This window comes from Canis lupus, chromosome 16 (genome assembly GCF_048164855.1).
Source record: "Canis lupus baileyi chromosome 16, mCanLup2.hap1, whole genome shotgun sequence".
NCBI lineage: Eukaryota > Metazoa > Chordata > Mammalia > Carnivora > Canidae > Canis > Canis lupus.
This window is the reverse complement of record NC_132853.1, coordinates 32811575-32822334: the sequence shown is the minus strand read 5'-3', so window position 1 is coordinate 32822334 and position 10760 is coordinate 32811575. Positions and strand designations below refer to the sequence as shown.

At 35.7% G+C, this 10760-nt stretch overlaps 1 long non-coding RNA gene across 1 annotated transcript in view; it reads right to left on the bottom strand.

Moving 5' to 3' along the window:
• LOC140606502 (uncharacterized) overlaps positions 1–10760 on the bottom strand; it is a 72047-nt gene that overhangs the window by 19615 nt on the left and 41672 nt on the right. The gene's annotated exons all lie outside the window — the stretch shown is intronic.

The window sequence follows — 10760 nt, the reverse complement described above, 5'->3', positions numbered from 1 at the left end:
ATATGGCATTCCATGGTTTTCAATTGCTATTGACATGCTGAAGTCTCAAAATCCAGGCTGGATCTGTCTCTTTACTGCAGGATGCCAATGGGATCAGTGTGATTGCTTTTCCTTAAAGGGATATATAGGACTGTACTCTCACGGGTGGAGGGAAACTCCTCTCAGAGAAATAGGGGAAGAAGGTATGGGGTCTTGAAAAAGATAGGTTTGTGGATCTGGGAAGATGAGATTTCATTTAGTCAAACTGAAGTGGGAAGGAGAACACAGTAGTGGGTAGGAACATGAAATTATAATTTTTGAAACAATTTTACATGATTTTTTTTTAAGAATCTGAGGCAGAAAATGTTAAATTATTAATGTTTATCAATCTGGCTTTGTAATTTTCTACTGTCTTGCCTTAGTTCATAGATGCACATGAGAATGTTGATGACTGGGCTTCATTTGAGGGTAAGGTTTTTGAAAATCAGGTTCAAGAAAATAAGCAAGTGACAGAGTAAATGAAACTATTTACAGTAGGGTGACTATAATTTTGAGTCATAGATTCTAAGCTGAGCAAAAGGGAAGGATATACAAGAGAAGATCAAGGAATAGAGAGAAAATATCAAATAAGCTTGATGCCCTTATGAATGTAATAATTATTGCTTTGGGCTGCTTGGGCAACTCAGAAGACAGAGGGTTGTGGTTAAGGACTAAGTGACTTCATGACTTCAGGTAGTTTACATGTGCTAGGAAAGGACCTTTAAAGTATGTTAGGATGTAGGAAAATGCAGTTGAAGACGGCATCTGGGAGCTCGATGCCAGGTGTCACATTCTCATCAAACAAACCTAGAATGATGACAGAAGTTGCAGAAGATATAAAACTGTGAATGAAATGCTAACATGTTCAATAAATGAGGTGCAGGCATGGTGGTAAACAGGTCTGCAGATGATTACTATTAAGAGACAAGTGGGTTAAAACTAGATGAGTCTCAAATGAACAAGGTTTTTGCTCAGGTGAGAGTATTTAACTGGAAACAGCAATTGGGAGTTTGGGGAACTCTGACTTTACTTCTAGGTCTATATATATATATATATATATATATATATATATATATATATATATATATATATATAAAATCCCAACTTAACTTCATGGAAGGAAAGTGGTATCTTCTGAAAACTCTAGGTTTAAGTCATATCATGATGGAAGGAAACTTTGAAGGAAGATGAGATACAAAGGATTATATGATTGTTGGCTGTAATGATGCCAGCAGAAGAATTTGGGAGGGAAGTTTTAGTTAATAAAGGGAATATAAAGAATAGTTTGGGAATGGGAATTGGGGAATTTAGGATATAATAGATAACAAAAGAGATGTGTATTTTTGGCATAATTCACAGGGACATAAGACGTGGTGGATATAATACTGATGGGATCTTATAGCAGAGACAGTATTAGATATAAGGTTTTAGTGATTTACTGCAGGTAGGTCTGGATTTTTTACCCCATCTGGCTCTTGCTACAGGCTTTATGCAAGACATGCATGAAAGAAAGCTTCCTTCTATATACTCTTGTTCTCAGCCCCATCAAATTCCATTATTTTTTTCACCTTGTTTCCATGGAAATGCAGTTTACAACGTGTTATAATAATAAAGCTCACATGTATTCCATATCATTCTAAATTTCTTCCAGCTGGTATTCTAACCACTTCTAGCAAGAAAGTTGCTGTGGTTTATTTTATAAGGGACTGCTTGTTTCATTTTCTACTGTGCCTGAGATAACCCCCAAGACAATAAATTCCAATAGGTTGAAATATTTCCAAATTCAGGTAGCCAGTATATTCACTTAAACATAGAAAGTTGAGTGATATTTTTTTCCAAGTTCAGAAATTTTCCAAATTCCATATGACATAATATTCAATTTAAGATATTAACCAGCCTATAAAGCTATCATCTTTGATAGGTCTATATTTTCATATACCCATTAAAATAATTATACTAAAGCCAAAGTATTAAAAATGTGATTAACTATACAGAAGATTCATAAATTTGAAGTCTGTACATGATTTAGTATGGCTTGCAGAATGATCAAGGAATTGAGCACTATACATATCAAGTATGAAAAAGCACAGACAGGGGGTTGAAATGATGTGTTTTCAGTAAAGCCAACTAGTTAAATGGGTTGTTCTCTCGGGTATTATAATTCACTTGTCCTTTTGTGCTTCTCAATATAGTTCTCTTATTTTCTTTCCTTCCATCCCTCATTTTTCTCTCAATTTTCCTGATTCTTTGCCTTCTTGATTATGTATTTCAATTTGAGTGGAAGACTGTTTCAAAAACATTTCAATTATACCTTCTGGTCAAATCTGTCAGTTGCAGTAAAGGCTAAATTCTGGCTAATTTGACAATACTCAAATACACAAAGTGTAGAAATAAAAAAAAAATAAAAAAAAAAAACAAAGTGTAGAAATAGTAAAACTTCATAGAAAGCCAGATTATAGAATTGAGTTTGCCTATGGAACCTATTTGATGGAAAAGAAGCATTTATTATAAGTGAGAGTGTGAAAGGTGATAGTGAGAAGTCAATGCTTGTTGAAGCATATCTAAGATAGCTTTTGATCATCATTGGAGAAAGATTTGTGGACATGACAGGATCTCTTTGGATCCTGGTTGAAGAGAAGTTTGGAAAGAACAAGCTAGTGGGGAGGGCTGTACTTACAGGTTACTGAATGAATGGATAATTAAATGACTGATGGACTAAATGACTTTGAAGTGCCCCAAATATTCAAGGCACTGACGAGGTACATTGCCACATCATCATTTCATGCCTCGGGTGATCCTCACCAAAACCTTGTAAATCAGTGATACCCTGATTCATTAAAAACAAAGCAACAAAAAACCCATAAGCTCAGAAAGGGTTTACATGCTGCCTATATCACAAAATTAGAAAGAAGTATAACTGAGATTCACCTAGGTCCTCTGATTTCTATTCTAAATGTTTCCTTTCTTTACCAAGACAGCAAGGCATGAGGGACAAGTTCAGACATGATAAGCTACTAGTTCAAAATAGGTTTTCTTTGCAGAGATGAAAAACAAGAATATTCAATACCTAAGCATAAAAAGTAAATAATGAAACTGGATGAATTAAAAAGTAAAAATTAAAGATAAAGCACCAATTTGAGGCTTCCATGGCAAAATATATCCTTTTTCTTACTAAATGGCATATTCTCTTTTACACATATATAAGCCTTATATATTATAATTAGTATTTATAGAATTGCTTTAAATCAAGCTATATTTTGTTAGGAGCATTTTTAGTTGAACTGGGTTCTTTCATTTCTATCCTTTTCATTGATCCATACCTGAGAGCATTTCTCCAGAATGTTCTACAGAAACTATGTTGCTAGATTTACTCTGGGGAAAAACAAGGTTTATGGACAGATAAATTTGAGGATCACTATTTATTTATAATCTTTCTTATTTTTTTAAATTTTTATTTATTTATGATAGTCACCCAGAGAGAGAGAGAGAGAGAGAGAAAGAGGCAGAGACACAGGCAGAGGGAGAAGCAGGCTCCATGCACCGGGAGCCCGATGTGGGATTCGATCCCGGGTCTCCAGGATCGCGCCCTGGGCCAAAGGCAGGCGCTAAACCGCTGCGCCACCCAGGGATCCCATAATCTTTCTTATTTTTATAGATTCACAATGCACAGCAGCATAGCATAACTGCAAAATCCTGCATTAATGTCACGTTTAATTCTGTTTAAATCAGTCAAGTATATTAGATCATAGAATCCTTCATTATTTCCTTTTTAACTGTAATAATTATAAACATCACAGCCAGTTTTCCACAGAAACAATTTCAGAAATGCAAGGTTGACAAACTAATCATATGATATCCATTACTATGATATATTCATAGTTATCATTAGGCAAAGGGACATATGGCAACTAAGTGTTGTAGGATCTATGATACCACTTAAACAGAAAAGAAAGGTTTGAAAGAGAAGTAGATTGCAAATTTACATGTGACTCAAGAGCCCTGATCAGATGGTCCCTATAAATGTGAGGCTGGTTACTCCCACAAGCACTAAGATATTTATCATGCTACCTACATTGCTCTGGGGAGAAAGGATACTGCCTTTGCAAATTCAGCAATATCATCATAGCCTCCCTTTCCCAGTCTCATTTCCCTTCCTGTAAGAATCAAACACTTAATATTCACACATTCTGTAAGCATTCATTGAGGTTTTTTGTTTTGTTTTGTTTTTAGATTTTATTTATTTATTATTGGGAGACACACAGAGAGAGGCAGAGACATAGGCAGAGGGAGAAGCAGGCTCCCTTTGGAGAGCTCGACACAGGACTCGATCCCAGGACCCCAGGATCATGACAGGAGCCAAAGGCAGATGCTCAACCACTGAGCCACCCAGGTGCCCCACTCACTGAGTTTCTATTAGTTAAATGGCATATTCTAACTACTGGAGACACCAACAGAATAGCATTAATTCCCCACCTTTGTAAACCCCACAATCTAGTAGAAGAGAGACAAGGCTGCCAAAGCTTTCAGTGTAATGTGATAAATGCTGTGTAGGGGTAAGTATAGGCAGAGGATTATTGGTGAAGGACATCTAATCCATCCTGGTTACATCAGGACAAATTTCTAAGTGCTGCTTGTTCAGTAGCAAATGATGAGTTACATGCAGCAAACAGATGAGAGAAACTAAAAGTTTCCAGATATAGACCAATTCATAAGAAATAGTATACAGGCACAAAAAAAGCACAGTGCATTTAGCAAAAGGCAAGATATGGAAATGTATGTTTCTGTGCATGTGGGCTATGTGGGATTCAGTAATGTGGCTACAGAATTGGGTATGGATCAGATTACCCAACATCTTCTACACGAAATTAAGAAGCTGGGAGCTGTTACTAAAGACTTCAATAAACTACAAAAGCTTTTAAGCATTAGAGATCATATAGTAGCAATATAGACAAAAGACAAATGAAAGACTGGAGATCATTACAGAAATCTTGGTAAGAAGAGATAAAGAACCCAACCGAGGTAGTGATATAGATACATACATACATACATACATAGGCACTGAAGTAGACGCTATAGAAAATTAAATTGCCTAACTTTTCAGCTTCCCCAGTAGGCCACCTGTGGGAAAGCACAGTGCATTCTACATAGTATACTTGGATTTTAAAGAGGGTTAATAATAATAACTGAAAATTTAAAGCTTACACCTAGCTATAATGCTATATTTAGACACAAAAGTATTATATTATTGTATCAAGCACACTCCACTGATAATTATTCATTTTACTTTTCTGATAGCTGACCCAAATTTGTGTGTGTGTGTGTGTGTGTGTGTGTATAAATGGCAGGCAATGAGAGACATCAGGTAAATTTTAACCTACTTTTTAGGTTAAAAGTATACATCTGATATTAATTCCATTTCAAAACTGCCATGGCTCTTTTTATTGTTGAAAGGTAGAGTCTGATAACACTAACAATATGCTAGGAAACTAACATTTATTAGTTTTTTATTGTGTACCAGTCACTATTATAAATCATGCCTGCATTTTTTGGTAGCTGCTACTAAGTAAGAAGTGATAGATTTGGAAGGTGTACAAATAATTCATCCCTTAAATATTAAGGAAATACAGATCATCATTTTCTGTCCAAAAAAGAAATCTCTGACTCCCTACATGTATAGAAAGGAGAAAAGTCTGTTGTAACTACATTTTTTTTTTTGTCTTGGAGCATTTGCATGTTTTCTTTTGTAAAACAGTCTTCTCCTTCACCTTTTCTTATTTGATATTTATGATTAATGTGTTTTAAGCTACATGTCATCTATTGATACTGGGTATTGGTGAAAGAACCATGATGATCTAAGTAAAACCCTTGGTGTCAAGATGTTAGTGCCAAATAAATCTCTTAGGTGGTTTTCAGAGAGATAAATGTATTGATACTGTATACCACAAGGAGAAAGAACTGTTAAGAAGATAAAATCCAAGTGTTCTGCCCAAGGACAAATGTCTCCAAATTGTGAGGGAAGGTTTTATTTAGAGTCTCATTTTCTTACTTCTAATAATGTCACTGCCTCTTATGGGGCTGGGATTGTTATACTGACATAAAAGAAGGCTGGGTCTGGAAAATATAAGATAGAGAAAGGCCATAAGCTTATAACTTAGTCCAAATTTATTTTGTCAAGCTGACCTTGAAACTACTGATTATTTCTAAAGTATTTATGTCGATCACTATTCTAAAACCAGAGGCCTTAACGATCAAGAGAGAAGTAAGTCTCAATCCCAACAAAAATACAAAGTTTGATGTTAGAGTTGTCTCTTTCCTTGTCAATTATACTAATATATAAATAGGTTATAGATGATCATTTTAAGAGGAAATTGTCATAAAAATGGTCTGGACTAGGACTGTCTAGCAAAGTTTGCTTATCACCATGAATGTTTAAAGAGAATTCAGGACATTTCATCATACCAGGATATTTTAGAGATGGAAGGAAGCACTGCCTTTGCTCCTCAAAAGCCTATAATCTATTATTTAAAATGTTTCTGAAATTTTTGTGAAGATAAAGCCACAAGGAAGGGGGAAATATACTAAAAACTTCATGCATACATTCAAAGACACATTACTGATATTCTTTTCTCTAAGTACATTCATGTGATATTTTTCTACTGACAATATTTCTATACTTAGTAAAAGAATTTAACAGGCCAAATCATGGCCTATCTTTGACTAACCATTTTAAAGACATATGTACGTAATTTTTTAAAAGGACTATTATAATGATTTCATATCCATGATGAAAAATACTTCAAGCAATTTGTTCTGCTCATTTTATGTATTATATGAATGAATCTTAGATTTGTGATATAATTCTATTTACAAGATAGCTTCTTTAAGGACTTTAGCTATAGTTATGTGGTGTGGGTAGAAAAATAAGCTGGAGTGTTTATTAATAATACAGATTTCCAGCTTCATCCCCAGAGAGTCTGATTCGTCAGGTCTGGGCTGAATCTTAGGAGCATATATTTTTAACAAACTCTTCACATGGTTCTGATACAAGTATTTCTTGATACACACCTTGAAAAACATGATCTAATGAGATAAATTACTTACTCTCTTCTGAGCTCCAGAAGACCAATGTTAATAAGATACTTCGAAGTTGGTTGATAATAGGAGATTTGTTCACCTCAAGTTTTATGTGATTAAAACAATCAAAGAGGCAAGGGACAAAAGAAGTCAAGATCAAAAAGACCAGACCAGAATTCTGCTGAAGCGGTGACTTAAAGTGAAAATGATAGAGAAGAGGGAAGCCAAGGTCTGAGTATGTTGAATGGTCTAGAGTTAGAAAATACATGAAACTGGGAAATTTGGGAAATCACATCACAAATAAGATACACATGAAGAGCATCTGTGTTTATGCAGTTAGTATGTCTTCAAAGAAAATACAGCAGACACAAGAGAAGTGTGTTGGAACTCTGTTATTTTGTCAGTGGTTTTGGCCCTGGTGGTAAATGGTGGTAATAAGGGGTGGTGCTCTCTGAATGGTGATAGAACATTAATGAGTTTGCATGAAAGGAAATGCTGAACAAATGCTACTATAGACAGAACAGTTAGGCACTTATTATTTTTATGATATTTGAAATAAGTGGATATATAAAATAGTATTGAATAGTTTTTTTGAAAGGAAAGATTCTAGTGAAATTCTGATAAGCCAGAGAAGAGTTTCATCTATAGGCAACATTTAACAGCTGCAACATGGCTTGGATGAACAGAGAGCAAGAGTATTTCTATCTTATTTTGCCTACATTAAACTTTAAAAATATGCTTTCAACCATTTTGTGACATTTATTTATTTATTTCCCTGAACTTGGTAAGCAGCTCCAAGCTGGAGCTGGAAAGCATGCCTTTCTGGGCATTTCTATTTTTTTGCAATATATTTCTAATATATTTCTAATGTGGAGGTGCCTTGTTTGAGAATTGATAAAGTCCTCTGAATACACATGACACATGACATTGCATACTTTTTTCAGACTCTCAATACTTTTCATTGTATAATAAATACAATTTCATTTATTTTAGTTTAAACATATTTACAAAGTCCTTTCATGTTCTAGGAACTTTTCTAAGGTGTTACAAACACTAACACATTTCATCCTTATAACCTCCCCCTGTATTAAGTACTTCTATTTTCCCATGTTTTATAGATGAGAAACTCAAGCACAGTGAGGTTACCTAACTCTTAAGATCACAGATGTCAATCTGTAAAACTTGATTTAGCCTCAAGTACAATGGTTCCAGCATCCATACTCTCAACTACATTACTGCCCTGCCTCTCCACCCTTGATAATATGGTAGTTTTCAGTATTAGCAGAAGTTCATTGAAGAAGGTAGAGATTAACAGATAAGAATTGTGCTTGACAGCAGAATGTTTGTGAATCTTCCTGGAGGGAGATCTTACTTCTCACCCTCTTAAAGGTAGGCATGACCATAAGAATTGCTTTGATCAATAAAATGTGAACAGAAATGGGAAATGTCACTTCTGAGCATAAATATTTAAAGCTTGTATTCAATTCTGCACCCTCCCTTTACTTTCTGCGATGATCTAGAAAGCATGTACTTGGTAAAAAATAACATAAGATCAAAGTAACTTAGAATATGGAGCCACCATATAGTGTATAATTGCCCTGGAAAGGGAATACTAAGCCACTGAGATTGTGGAATTATTTCTCCTTATGGCATAACAGACTAGTACTTCTCAACCAGGAGTGATTTTGACACCCAAAGAATATTTGACAATGTCTAGAGATAGTTTTGATTGCCAACAACTGGGGAAAGGATTAATATTGGCATATACTGGGCAAAGGCTAGGGATGTGCCACCAGACATCCTATATTGAACAGTATAGGCCCCACAATAAAAAAGCATCAGGTCCAAATAGTGCTTTATGATCGAGAAACCTGATCAAGCATATTCTAACACACATTATTGCCTCAAAGTAAGCATGAGAATGTGTGAAGTAGCTATAATAAAGCTGTGATGATCACTCACATTATAAGGTGACTATACTTTAAGCCACACATACCATTTCCCCCCTACAAGTAGCAACCAAGTACAGCTTACCCATATAACCTTCCCAAACCTTCCTTCATAAACAAACATTATTCATCTTTACTCAGAAAACTCCTGCCTATGTGCTTTCCATCAAAATCCTCTGAGTTTGTTTTTCAAAGCAGTCTGGCTCTTAAGAGACCTTGCACAAATGCAAATTACCAGTCACCAGCACAAACATTCTAGGTTAAGTAAAGTTGGCAGCCATGGGAGATACATTTTTCTCCTGTGACTGACTGTTGTCAATTACAATTAGGAAGGTAAATTGTCTGTGTTTGGAAAAAAGATTTTTTTAAGGGAAACCTATCAATTGCTGTCTGGCATCTGAGATTTATTCTTATTTCCACTGTTTCTAAAGAAGCTGCCTAATGCCTGTGCTATAGAAACCAATGGTTCATTGAAAATGGAAAGAATTGAGCCACTCTCTTTGGGACCAACCCAAAGGAAATGTTCTTGACGTAGCATCTATTGAATTATACCCAGAAGACTGCTATGAAATTCTGCTTCTACAGCTTCAAAAAACTAAATCTCTGGGATTTTCAGATATCAAGAACAGGTTTTGGCAAACTTTTTCTGATAAGGACCATGTAGTAAATATTTTAGATTTTTTTTATAAATTTATTTTTTATTGGTGTTCAATTTGTCAACATATAGAATAATACCCAGTGCTCATCCCGTCAAGTGCCCACCTCAGTGCCCGTCATCCAGTCACCCCCACCCCCCGCCGACCTCCCCTTCCACCACCCCTAGTTCATTTCCCAGAGTTAGGAGTCTTTCATGTTCTGAATATTTTAGATTTTTGTAGGCTGCACAGTTTTTGCTGGAATCACTCAACACTGCTGTTTTAGCATAAAAGTAGCCAAAGAAAATGGATAAACTAATGGTTGCAGATGTGTTGCAACACTTTAATTTGCAAAATTAGGTGATAGGTTAGATTTGGCCTATCAATGGTAGTTTGCTGACTCTTGTTTTAGAGAATATTATCCTAGAGGTGATCGTCTGTCTAAACTTCTTGACAACTGCCAAGTCTAAGCAGAAGATGTGAAAAAAAAAGGAACAAATGTTCACCTGATTTCTATTATGTGTCAGGAGCTGTGCCAGGGATGTTACTAAGCATCTTACAATCCACAGGACAACCCTGTACAATAGAGAATTATCTAGGGATGCCTGGGTAGCTCAGTGGTTGAGCATCTGCCTTCAGCCCAGGGCGTGATCCTGGAGTCCCAGAATCAAGTCCCACATCGGGCTGCCTGCATGGAACCTGTTTCTCTTTCTGCTCACGTCTCTGCCTCTCTCTCTTAAAAAAAGAGAGAGAGGATTATCTAGATAAAAACATCAGTATTGGTGATGTTGAAACTCTACACCTTGCTACAGAATGTGGTCCAAAATCTGGCAGCATCATTGTCAACTGACAGTGTGTTAAAAATGGAGAATCTCAAGCTCTATCAAGATTTCTGAACCATTTTAATTAGACCCTTGGTGATGTCTGTACACAATGAAGTTTGGTACACACTGTTCCCACCTGGCATAAATAACATGAGCCCCTAGAAGACAGTAACATTATTAGGAAAATGAGCATCAGGAAGGTCCAAAACTTGCTCAAGTTCACCTAACTGGTTTGAGATAGGAACTTGAAGCCATCTTTC